Raw genomic sequence first — 13725 nt, forward strand, 5'->3', positions numbered from 1 at the left:
ATGTCCATATTTTATATGTTGTACAATATTATAGTATTGTGAAATTTTAATTTTCTTACTAATTTTTTTCTATTGTTCTATTAAAATTATAGCATATAGCCTATTAACCTGTTGTATCCTATAGAATAGTTTGTGAATTTAAGGGTTAAGAATACAACGCAAAGACGAGACCAGGAAGAAAGAAACGAGATCGCTATGTAATTTTAACATCAACGACTTCGTAGCATAATAGAATACTTTTGTTATTCTGACTTTCATCACGCTGTGTTTGAAACATCGCAGAATAAAACAACAAAAAATATTACAGTTTACGCACACGCACTCCTGTGCTGATGCTGCTAGGAAGGAAAGTAAATAGCACCAGATGGTACGTGCATTGTACTAGAAACTGCCACACTCGTTCCTCATGTTTTACATGTGTTGGGCGTTTCTTATTATATGCTCCGTGCTCGGTGGTCCAGTGCGACTCCAACGACATAGGAGAATTATCAACGGACGGCCTTTATCACCAGGTTACTTCAACTTCACTTTCGTATTTTATCTAAATATTGTTTCTTAGAAATATTATTCCTACGTAGAAAAAATAAATAAATGAAAAGGGAACAGGGTGGTTCACAAGGATTTGGGAAGGGCATGGTTGCGCCCCACGGTCAGGTAAGATGCAGCAGACAAAAAATTGTCCCTGTTTTGCGGGCATAGTTGCTCCCCGTTCCCATCAGGTAGAGAAAAGGGGCATGGCATAGTTGCGCCCCGATGAAATAGGTAGAGAAAAAGACAGTACGGGAACTCGAGCCTCGTAATCAACCAACCTTCTTGATTTCTTATTCGATTTAATATTCATTATCGATACCGTTAAAATGAACACCATGAAGTTGGTAATACTTTATTAACTGTTTTTCTACTGTTCATACAATGATTATGGACAGCCTACCGTAAAAATGAACACTATGAATTTGGCAGTACTTTATTAACTGACATATTCAAATGAGTGAGTCGTTGGAATATGGGGCCTTAGCAATCTTGACATTTTATTAGTGATTTTCACACCGACTGTGGCGCATAATGAGGTTAATTTACCACTGTAATATTTTTAAGTAACTTATTTGTTTTATGACAATCACTTCCGTGTGTACTACGCACTCCATTATGCTACTTGATTTCAATACAGCTACCACTGTAATATTGTAATTTATTTATTTTATGACAATCACTTTCGTGTGTACTATGTCCATCGGGTCACAATTATGCCATGCCCGTTTTGCTGCCTGATTTCTTCGGGGCGCAACTATGCCATGTCCATTCTGCTGCCTGATTTCTTCGGGGTGCAACTATGCCATGCCTAGGCCTCCCAATTGACCACGGGGCGCAACTATGCCATACCGAAGAATTTACCGCCACTTACGGAGCTTATTTCCAAAGACATTTTGAACAAAAAAGTCACATAAACATTTGTCCTAATTTCAATATTTTCAGAGTTATGCTAATTTGAAGTTGTTTGTAAAATACCATTATTCTTGAGTTTTAAGGGTAAAAGAATATTACAGATAAAGAATGAACTATTCAGAAGTATCATTTCTTTAATTAATTAGTATTCTGAAGCTAAATATGTGTTGCGAATTCCATAATTGCTTCGTACAGATTTTTTTTTTCGATTTTTAACTGCAAAATTACATTTTTTTACGCATTTATCACAACAATTGTTACAAATCACACCACTCTTGTAAATTCTTCAAGACTGTACATTACGATGCATAATTAAACTGTAAAGAATCAAGTTCCTAAAGTCGTATGATTTGTAACCATTTTTTTTATCAATGCGTAAGAATAATGTCATTTTTAGTTAAAAATTGAAAAATAAAATCTGTACAAAGCAAGTGACAACACATTTTTAGCTTCAGAACACTAGCCAATTAAAGAAATAATACTTCTGAATAGTTCATTCTCTATCTGTAATATTCTTTTACCCTTAAAACTAAAGAAAAAAGTTATTTTACAAACAACTTCAAATTAGTGTAACTCTGAAAATATTGAGATTAGGACACATGTTTATATGAAATTCTTTGCTTAGATTTTCTTCAGAAATAAGGTCCGTAAGTGGCCGTAAATCCTCGTGAATCACCTGTATATATATATATATATATATATATATATATATATATATATATATATATATATATATATATAAGATTATGAAAAAAGATTATATATATATATATACTCTTTTTTTCATAATCTTACTTTACCGTTAAGCAAAACATGTAGGTCTAGCGAATGTACGTGATGTATTCTGGATTCCGAAAAAAAAAATGGTTTTTATTATACCGTTTTCCTATTTCTGTATTCGTCTGTCCTTCTGTCTGTGTATAGCGGTATTGTTTATCATAGGATCTGTGAGTCAATACGAATGGGAACGATTAATATGAAGTACAATATTTACTGATAAAAGTAAATTAAACTTTTTGTGGAAAAGTAATAAAATGTCTATTTACTCGAAGTGAGCTCTAACGAATTTAATTTTTATAAGAGTTATTACGTAAGATGACACCATCTAATATAATTATGTATGCTTAGATGGAATATCAACGTGAGTACCTACTTTATGGAAATTAATGATTCTTATTTGAGGCCTTAGTCCTATGCCTTCAATCGAAACTATGCTACTTAAAAGTTGTAAACAAAATGTGAGCGGAATCCTCGACATTACAGGCGACAGAGTAGGAGAGTAAATAGTGCTTAGTCTTTCAGGAGAGAAGATAAAAATGACACGAAAATAAGTTGTGACCTAGACCTAGTTAACCTAGTGCGCTTTGCGTTAATCTTAAATTTTCCATCATGATTCACTGAGGAAGTGAAGAAAAATACACAATTTCGTGAGTGAATTTTCTTTCGTGCCTACCTTAATGTCTACTAACTCACTGGATTCGGAATATTTTCTTGACGTGGATGATTACTAGGGACCGGATTTTTATGTAATATCAAGGTGTGAAATATGTACATATTTATGTAAGAAAAATAAGTTGAATATGTACCAAAATATGTAAAATTATGAAAATATTTAATATCAATATCTGGAAGGTATAGGATAAGTAAGACTCTCCAGTTGTGATTTCATAGATCACCCGACTTTTTTTTTACCGCACACTTGACACATTACTATTTTTCCATCTGTAGTGAAAGCTTCGTCCATCGCAATGCATGATTTTATATTTGTCGTTAGGGTTGGAGATACAGGGGCCATTTTAGTTAGTTAAAAGCAGTAGATAAACTCACTCGCACTTTATACTGTAAGTACTAAAACTAGAGAACTGAGTGAAATGAATGATACAACAGTACTGCAAGCACTGTTTCGTTTTACTAGATTAGGAGAAAATAAGAGGAGATGTGGGACACATGCATTTTAGCTGCTCCATGTAAGAAACAAAATACCTACTGAAACCTAAAACCATAGGTATTTACAAACTGTTGTTTGAAAAGTGACATTTCTTCTCATTCAGAAGGGTAGGATTATTCCAGCCGAGAATCATACTTTCTAATTGCTTGGAAAGTCCCATTTCCGTATAGGTCTACTAACTTTAAAGTAAAGAGGTCAAGCAATAACCTGAAAAGCTATTTATTTTAATGTCTCAACATCTTTCCAGTTTGTTCCTTTACTTCAGCTTCTTTTCAAAAGTCGGCTACTTTATTGCGGCTCATGCCAGATTTGACACGGGTTTTCCCTGGAAGGATTACGAAGAGGGTGGGTCACCTCAAGCAATATGCATGAGAACGGCTTGTTAAGACGTGTGCAGAACAATAATTATATAGTTCGAGACAAATCATATCGTCCTTGTCCCACTCCACCGCATGAAGGCAACGCTACTTTTTGAGTGATTTGTAGTCGTATGAGAAAGGTTGCCTTTTGTTCACTCATATTTACATTGGGTGGTATGGGGTGAGTGCCTCTATTACTTCCTGGAACTAAGAATGTTACATTTCGTCCCGAAATATATCCTTTATTGGGCAGATAAAAGGGCTTTTTAAATCTGGGTATTTCAAATTGTAAACTTCTACAGCAGAATTTTTTTTTCCTTTTGGAGAAGTAAAAATGAATAAAACCCCTAAATATGTAGATTTATGTAATACCAAGCCATAATATGTAATGTGGGGTAAATATGTAAAAATATGTAGTATCAAATTTTAATATATTAATGATAATTACAAGATTCGCAAAGATTTGTTAATTTATATACGGTTGGGTTGAAAGGAATATAATATGTAATTACATAAAAATCCGGTCCCTAATAATTACCCACTTTTTCCAATTATTTAGTCGACCTGGTTGGCGAGTTGGTATAGCGCTGGCCTTCTATGCCCAAGGTTGCGGGTTCGATCCCGGGCCAGGTCGATGGCATTAAGTGTGCTTAAATGAGACAGGCTCATGTCAGTAGATTTAATGGCATCTAAAAGAACCCCTGCGGGACAAAATTCCGGCACATCCGGCGACGCTGATATAACCTCTGCAGTTGCGAGCGTCGTTAAATAAAACATAACATTTCCAATTATTTATAGGCCTACATTCTAATGAGAAGCCCAATTTTTTCTCCTTTTGACGGTAAATTGTCAAATGTCAGTTAAGTAGCTTGTGTGAACTAGAATATTGGATTTAGGTGGCACTGATTTAATCCGTGCACGTATGATGGAAAAACACGGTACTTGCGAAATTCATTTAGTAATTGTATATATACATATTTTTTAACCAATGGCGGGTACTTGACTCACGTAACTAACCCATATGAAGCAGTTATGGAGACCAATTTACTGACAGTCATTGCCCAGGCTGGTCTACACTACTCCCGCGATGAGATGATTATGGAGATTTGTTGGGTTGCCACAGGGAAACCGGAGCTTCCCGGAGAAAATCCCTGTGTTACCTGGACCACGGGCTTGCCCAACACAAGATAGAAATCGGGGATACAGCGGGGATCGAACCCGGATTATAAATGCAGTGCTCTAGCCGCGAGACCACCATGGCGGCTCATTTAGTAATAACTAATTTAATATCTATGCATCTTGATTACACAACTTTTAACACTATATCACTTTTGAAAACATATTATATGTCCTACGACCTACACAAACAAGACTTACACAATAAAACAGAAACATATTTCAAGGAGAACAACATCACAGAACTCAAAAAGACCTCAATACACACTACCACAACATAGTAAAAAACACAATAAACAAAAACAAATACACAGTTCCGAGCAACATGAAACAACAGCTAAAACCAATCAAACCAGAAGCACATAAACCAAACGCACTACAGAAAATATATAAAGAAAACATACCCATCAGACTATTAGTCAATCTTCGAAATGCACCAACACACAAACTAACCACATATATGGACAAAATCATAAGAAACAACATGAGATTCGAAAAACAAACAACGATAAAAAACAACATAGATCTAGTGAATAAAATAAAAGACAAATATATCCCACACAGAACAACATTAGCAACTTTCGACATAACTAACCTATACACAAACATGCCCCATAAAAGATACACTACAGATACTATAACAAATGCTAAAAAACAACATACCACAAGAACACATTAAAGAAACCATCCACATTACAGACATCGTCACAAGACAAAATTACTTCACACACAATAACAAATATTACACTCAAACCGAAGGCCTACCCATGGGATCACCCATTTCCAGCATATTTGCAGAAATATTCTTACACCACATAGAACAGACATACATACTAAAGAAAGACAACAACAAACACGCAGATAACATCACATATTGGCACAGATACGTAGACGACATACTGATACTATACAAAGGAAACAAAAGACAGATCCAAAACCTACATCAACACATGAACAAAATACACCCAAAGCTACATTAAACATAAAAATTGAAAACAAATCCATAAATTGTCTAGACATCATAATAACAAAAGTCGACAACAAACACACATTGTTTTTATTCAACAGAGTGCAGTTTATCATTACATGAAACAAAAACTTAATATAAATTCAGTATTACTGTACGATACATGAGTAAATCTAGTGTACGCTTATTGTAGTAAATTGGTAGTAACAAAATTGAGACCTATTATAATACATATATACACATATATATACACACACACACACACATATATATATATATATATATATATATATATATATATATATATAGGGTAAATTAGGGTCTGTTGGACAGTCGGGCATGTTGGACACTTTGTACTTTAACGTGTTTCCTCGCCACTTGTGGGCACCACATTATGCTAGAAGTCAATGACAGAAGTAGCCACGAGTGGGGCTACTTCAGTCATTGACATGGGCTGAATTGGGTGTTAATATGAAAATGAATGTGCAAGAGGTTGAAAAGAAAATGAGAATTCTTATTGGTCAGTTCCAGATAGAATTAAAAAAAAAAGGAAAAGTGGATATGGAGCAAACGCTCACTGCAAATCAAAATGGGTGTACTTCAAGATGCTCTTGTTTTTAAGAGACAAAATGAGTCAGTGATAGCTTTACATACTCCGGCACAATCTTGGATATGCTCTGCTTGGAGAATTTGAACAAATAGCTTAAAATTTTGTAGGAATCTCCACTTGGAAGAAATCTTAAAGTAATGGTTTCTCTCGCCAGTATTGAATCTCGAAATGAAGTGCCTTTTATTTACTTATCTCATGTCCGATTACGTTTATAAGATATTCAAAATCAGAACTGATCATTCTGGCAAAGTTTTTGAAACTTCCATCACATCCAAGTTCTTTTGCCAAGGAATCACTAGCATCTCTCTTAAGATGTGCTAAAAGGTTACTTCTACTTTATTGTTTTATAGCTTGTAAAGATGGTCGCACTCAACATTTTCGTTTACAAGGCCTGCTACTTCCTGCCAGAATCAAACAAGCAGCAGCAGCAAGAACTACATCATTTGCCCTCGACGCCATTTTCAAACGTGATATTTATTTCATTTATCTATTATACAGAGTGTTTAAAAAATACGGGGCATAATTTCAGGTATGTATTTTATTTATTTTATTGGGTTATTTTAAGACGCTGTATCAACATCTAGGTTATTTAGCGTCTGAATGATATGAAGGTGATAATGCCGGTGAAATGAGGCCGGGGTCCAGCACCGAAAGTTACCCAGCATTTGCTCGTATTGGGTTGAGGGAAAACACCGGAAAAAACCTCAACCAGGTAACTTGCCCCGACCGGGATTCGAACCCGGGCCACCTGGTTTCGCAGCCAGACGCGCTGACCGTTACTCCACAGGTGTGGACTTCAGGTATGTATTTCCCACATGTAGACAATCAAAATAGTTAATTACAACATGTGTCCGGAAATGCTTTATTTCCGAGTTATGGCCTTCACAACATTGAAATTCACCGGAACGTTTTTCTTTCCGCAGGTCGTTGCCGTCAAAGGAGACATTAAGAGGGCACTCTGACAGTTCATTCTGTGGCGAAGGTTACATTCAGTGTTGTGTAGGCGTTAGACTGTGCGACATGTATTCAAATCAAGAGCTGGCAGAGATACACTTCATGTACGGTAAGGCGGACGGCAATGCTGCGCTGGCTCGTCGTTTGTACCAGGAGAGGTAGCCATAACGACAATGTCCAGATCGGAAGACATTTGTACGTCTCTATTACCGTCTGTGCGAGTATGGAAAATTTACCTCTCTTGGTTTGGGAAGGGGACGACCAAGATCTACAACTCCAGAAGTACAGGAGGAGATTCTGGAGGCTGTGAACATGACTCCTTCTATCAGCACACGAAGGGTAGCGTTGCAAGTCAATGCTCCTCATACGATTGTCTGGAGACTGTTGAAAGAGTATCAATTGTATCCTTATCATTTGCAACATGTACAGGCCCTGTCACCAGCAGATTACCCTGCACGAACGAGTTAGGTTCTGTCAGTGGTTCTTGCAGCAGTGTGGTGTAAATCCGAACTTTCCTGCCTTAGTATTACTTACAGATGAAGCACAGTTCACACGAGATGGCATAACAAATTTCCACAATCAGCATGCATGGGCGTATGAAAACCCACGTGCAACTGTTCCATCTCATCACCAGGTGCGGTTCTCCCTCAACATGTGGGCCGATATCATTGGTGATCGATTAGTTGGACCCCATGTACTTGTAAACAGACTTACGGGGCAGGCGTACACAAACTTCCTGGAAAACACTCCACTGATCAATCGTCAACACATTCACTTCTTGCATGATGGCGCTCCTGCACACTTCAGTCGTACGGCTCGCCGGTACTTGGATCGAAGGTTTCCTGATCGATGGATAGGTAGAGGTGGCCCAATTGCTTGGCCTCCACGCTCACCTGATCTGAACCCTCTCGATTTCTACTTGTGGGGCCATTTAAAATCATTGGTTTATTCGTCTCCGGTGCCTGATTTGGAATCCCTTCGGAATCGAATTGTGGCATGTTCTGAGGACATACGCAATACTCCTGGAGTTTGGGATCGTGTTCGCAGGTCAATGAGACATCGATGTGAGGTCTGTATTCAAGCAGGAGGTGAACATTTTGAAAATCTCCTGTAATGATAACGACCTGCGGAAAGAAAAACGTTCCGGTGAATTTCAATGTTGTGAAGGCCATAACTCGGAAATGAAGTATTTCTAGACACATGTTGTAATGAACTATTTTGATTGTCTACATGTGGGAAATACATACCTGAAATTATGCCCTATATTTTTTAAACACCCTGTATAATTTGTTACAAGAATGTTATTTTGATACCAACACAGATATAACATAATATAGCAAGTTAAAGAAACATGTAGCATAGAAAGTTTGTTATATAACGTGTTTTGTTATATAGTGTAAACCCAGCTTTAGACTTTATAGATAATTTTAGAAGTGAGCGGAAAGTCTGGCTTCAGTTCTGCTTGTTGGAATTCTTGTAAGCCTTTGAAAACGCAGCGATATGCACCTGAAGTGCTGGGTCTATCTACGTGTTGGTTGCTCCATCTCTGAATATCCACGATTCCCACTACTTTCCATAGACAACAGTATCCGTCGTATAAAAAGCGATCGGGCTTTGATTGCTACATCGACTAGGTTTTGACCGCCTTTACCCATATTATTACGAAGTTGAGATCTACTAATTCGATATACATGACCTGATCAAATATAGAGGCCACTTGTTGTGAAAACTTGTCAGGCATTGGCAATATGGTAGCTGCGTACCAGATTTTGAATAACACAAAAGTGTTGATGTGCCAAGTCTTCTGAAATAAGTTGAGTTTGCGCATCTTGTGTTTATTGATGGCATGACGTACGGTGTTACTTATTAGTTCACGATTATGGGCAAGCATTTCTTCAAATGTCTGTTTGAAGTATATTCCTAGAATCCGAACTTCATCACGTACTGTGAAATGGGATGGTGAAGACTCGGTCTGCCAAGCCCCCAAAGGCAACAAAGATGATTTCTTGCAATTCAAATGCGCTCCAGAAGCCAAGTTGTGAATCCTCGCCATGTTCGCCAAAATTTGTTCATCTTCAGGGTATTGGAGTAGTACTGTCACGTCATCTGCATAAGTTCGAACTGTAAAATGGAGGCGTTCAGGTTGAAGCTCTAGCACAGTGATGTCAAAGCAAGCGAATTTTTCTGACCTTGACGTCGTGCGCGGGCATCAAGCTAATATGGAAAGAGGAAGGGTTGTGTATATGAATAAGCATCCTGTTGGATTAAGAAAACAGTGATGCACGAACTCAAACGGAACGTGAAATTTTATGTCGTTATTTTTATATGTCTTCTTTCTGTTTGATATTATCTAGTCTATGTTGTCTGTAAAACAAAAGTACTAACACTGATTTCTTAATATTGCTGTTGTGTTTTAAACGTTAATAACATAATAAAGAGTTAAGAACGAATATTCACATAAATTCCATAGTAGTACAACTACATAGGCTTCTGTACTAAATGGATGAAACATATCATTCTTAAAGAAAGTGATATCCCAAAAAAAAAAAGAGATTGAGTGTGACATGATAAGTTGGAATTGACATTGATGGTACTTTTACCTTATAAAAGTAATCAATAAACTAATCAAAACAATATTACAGTACTAAACAAAGTTACCTAGGTGCTGTATATGTTTTAAGTGTAACTAATATTCCATAACAAAATTCTTATCACATTATGTTTTTAAGATGATATTAGTGAGCAACTTCCAATCATCAAAATATTGAATTATTTTCTCGAAATATGGTGAAGATATATAGCACATGGGAACGTATCTGTTGCTTATGATGTAACAGTAATTGCTCTGTTAATTCATTTCCTTACAAACAATTTCCAAGCGAATGTTTTGAAAATTTTCAATACATTATCTTCAGTAATACGTTTTTACGGTAGCCTATATTAGATTCACGAAAACATTCTGTAAGGGTACTAAATAAATAGGTGAATAGGTGAATATCTGAAAATTTCACTGTTCTATAAAAAAAGTTCAGAAATTATTTCTTTTGAACAAAAAAATCAAACTTGTGAAAAATTAACATTAAAATTAAAACTTACATTCTTATAATGCACTCATACTTTTCAGACAAATCTAAAAATTGACATGGATACAGTTTTAGTAAGTTCTCTTCCCTTTATCCATTGAATCAGTGCTGGCCATCCCTGTATATAGCTCGACCAAGCGGCATATACTACCTCTTTCGTTTGTCTCTTTCCTTTCCGCTGTAAAGCGCTCACGCTCTCCTGAGCTCTAAAGGGCGCGCTTGCTCCTATGGGCAACAATTGACATGACTCTCTAGCATACGATTGTGTATCGTGAGAAGAAATGGTTCCAATGAAAGAGCAAATAATAGCATGGAAAGCGGACAGCCTTGTCGAACTCCCCTGTAACTTGACGTAAAGTACTGTTGATCTGCCAACAGCATAAAGCTTTTGAATGACGGATATGATAAAAATGTGGCACATTAAGTTTTTCGAGGACCATGAATAAGAAAAAGTGATTAACACGATCGAAAGCCTTTTCAAAATCTAAGGATGGTAAAGCAGCTTGTTCTGTGGGATGCGCTTGTAAGTATTTCACGGTATTTCGTAAAGTAGATAAATTCCAGAAAATATTTCTATCAGGTATGCCGTAAATTTGTTCATTCTCTATCAGATGTGGAAGTAACAGTTTAATGGCCAGTTTTTCCAAGTAATGTTTAATTTGTCTTAACAAATGTTAAATTAACAGCTGGTTTATTTTTAACGTTTTGTTAAGATATTTTCCATTTTTCCAACATAATTTTGTTTAAAATAACCAACACTTAACTTTAACTGTCGTTAATACTATTCTAACTACTCAACAGCAGTTGGTAATGATTTTGCATATATAAGACAACTTCTTATTGGCTGATATTATTATTTAAATTCTGTACTATGGAGTAAGTCATGAAACATGTGTAAAATAGTAACCTATTACAGTAGCCATGATTCATACAGTACAGAGAATTGATAAATCAAAGTTGCATTGACCACTATTGAATAATAATAATAATTATTATGTATGGTTACATTTTATAATGCTAAATATGAATTTCTGTTTAGAAAAATCTCAGCATTATGACTCACCAGGTGACAATAATTACACGAATGTGTGTGTGTAGTCAACTGTACAGAAAACCCCGAGGAGAATTCCGTATCATATAAAATTCTCTAATTTAGGTTCATGTATAAATTATATATAATTTCGTCCTAAAGAAGCAATTGCTGCTGAAACATTTTATTATTTACTCACTGCGTATTTTGAAGCACTATTGACATCGGCTATAGTTGAAGAGCTAGTAACATAGAATCTAGAGTTAATAGTAGCTAGTGAATTGAAACAAGTGGCCTATTTCAACTAGGTAACGTACAACTGAGTTTTATTTTAAGACATGAAAGTGATTATTATAACTACATACCGGTACCTAAGAAATATTAGTAAATTAATACATAATGTGCATTCAAACATAACAAAACTTAATTGGTATATTAACTTTCATTTATTAGAATTATATTATAGCTAGCGATAAGATATGTTTGCACTGGCTTTAAAACAGAAGCGAAAGAGCTGGATTCTTGGAATTTATAACAGTTTTCTTTCCGATGGAAATTTAATTTTCCAGCAGGATAATCACCCCGCGCACACCGCCATAAAAGTTCAAAGACGGTTCACGGAAAAGCATGAAAAAGAGGATTGACAAATATCGAGACATCCCACCTCAAAATCCAGATCAATTCTGGGATCAAGTTCTGGTTACCTGGGAAGATTTCGCTAAGGACCAGAACTATTTCCGCGATCTGGTGGACTCAATGCCCCGAAAATGCCAGGTAGTGATAGACGCCGATGGCATGTGGACAATGTATTAGATCCACATGTGTATTTCTTTTATTTTTCTTTAATTTGTTTGTTTATCTTTGTTTCATTTCGGGAAGAAAATTGATCTCCCAAGACTTTTTTAAATTCTCCTAGTGGAGCCAGAGTTGCGAAATAATAAGTTCCACTACACAAAATTATAAAAATGAAGAAAGGTAACATGTATAAAAATTAGTTACGTTAAAAAAAAAAAAGTTATCGCCGAGAACCAAACACGGGGCCCTGAGATGGCAAGCCAACACGCTACTGACTACTCCATCTGGGTACCATGACGTAACCAGCGCGACGAGGCACTTATAGCCGCTAGGCTTGAAGTCTACGGACACAGTTCACATACAAACGTTAAATGTTATGTTTTATTTAACGACGCTCGCAACTGCAGAGGTTATATCAGCGTCGCCGGATGTGCCGGAATTTTGTCCCGCAGGAGTTCTTTTACATGCCGGTAAATCTACTGACATGAGCCTGTCGCATTTAAGCACACTTAAATGCCATCGACCTGGCCCGGGATCGAACCCGCAACCTTGGGCATAGAAGGCCAGCGCTATACCAACTTGCCAACCAAGTCGACCATACAAACGTAATCGTGTAAATATTTAAATGTTCAGTACTAGTTAATGTTTCATTTGGACTGATTTACTGAAGCTTGGTGAAACCGTCCCTTACTCTAAACATTCCTCAAAGAGAAACATAACATGTTACTTTTACAACTTTTGTCTGAACAGCTGTGGTGTTATCCGCCATGTTTAACTGTTTGTTAAATGAGTTAACGGCCTGAAATCCTACATTTAAAGTTAACAAACGGTTAAGAATCTGTTAAGCCAAACTGGTGTTGAACAAATGGAAAAACTGTATTTAACAAACTGTTGAAGGTTTAACAGTCGTTAAGTCTTCTAACAATACTTGGACAAACCGGCCATAAGTCTATTGGCCAAAACTTTCATCAGTACAGTAGTTTATAATCCGTATTAAGTAAAGTAATGAGACGGTAATTGCAATGGTACGTGGATTTTTTTTTGGGAAGTAAAATGATTATGCCTTCTCCAAAGTTATGAAGCTCCTCTTGTGTAGTACTGATGCATACATACATACATACATACATACACACATACATACATACATACATACATACATACATACATACATACATACATACATACATACATGTAACGAACAGAAAAAGTGTGATAAGATTAGTTGATGTTGTGATAGAGTGACCATGGTCGTGATGGTGATAATGATGGTGATGACGATGATGATTAGACAGCGGAATTTAGACAAAGAAACCTTTTCTTCCTTAATACATGCAAGCTTTAGATTTAATATTTAGCATTT

General features: G+C 36.3%; 1 protein-coding gene across 1 annotated transcript in view; it reads left to right on the forward strand.

Moving 5' to 3' along the window:
• The first annotated feature begins 416 nt into the window (after window positions 1-416).
• The window catches only part of LOC138710456 (tryptase-2-like), a 33412-nt gene continuing 20103 nt past the window's right edge, over window positions 417-13725 (forward strand). The window contains exon 1 of the mRNA XM_069841354.1: window positions 417-512. The gene's annotated coding sequence lies outside the window, so the exon portion shown is untranslated. The remainder of the gene's footprint in view (window positions 513-13725) is intronic.

Source organism: Periplaneta americana, chromosome 12, assembly GCF_040183065.1.
Source record: "Periplaneta americana isolate PAMFEO1 chromosome 12, P.americana_PAMFEO1_priV1, whole genome shotgun sequence".
NCBI classification, from domain to species: Eukaryota; Metazoa; Arthropoda; class Insecta; order Blattodea; family Blattidae; genus Periplaneta; species Periplaneta americana.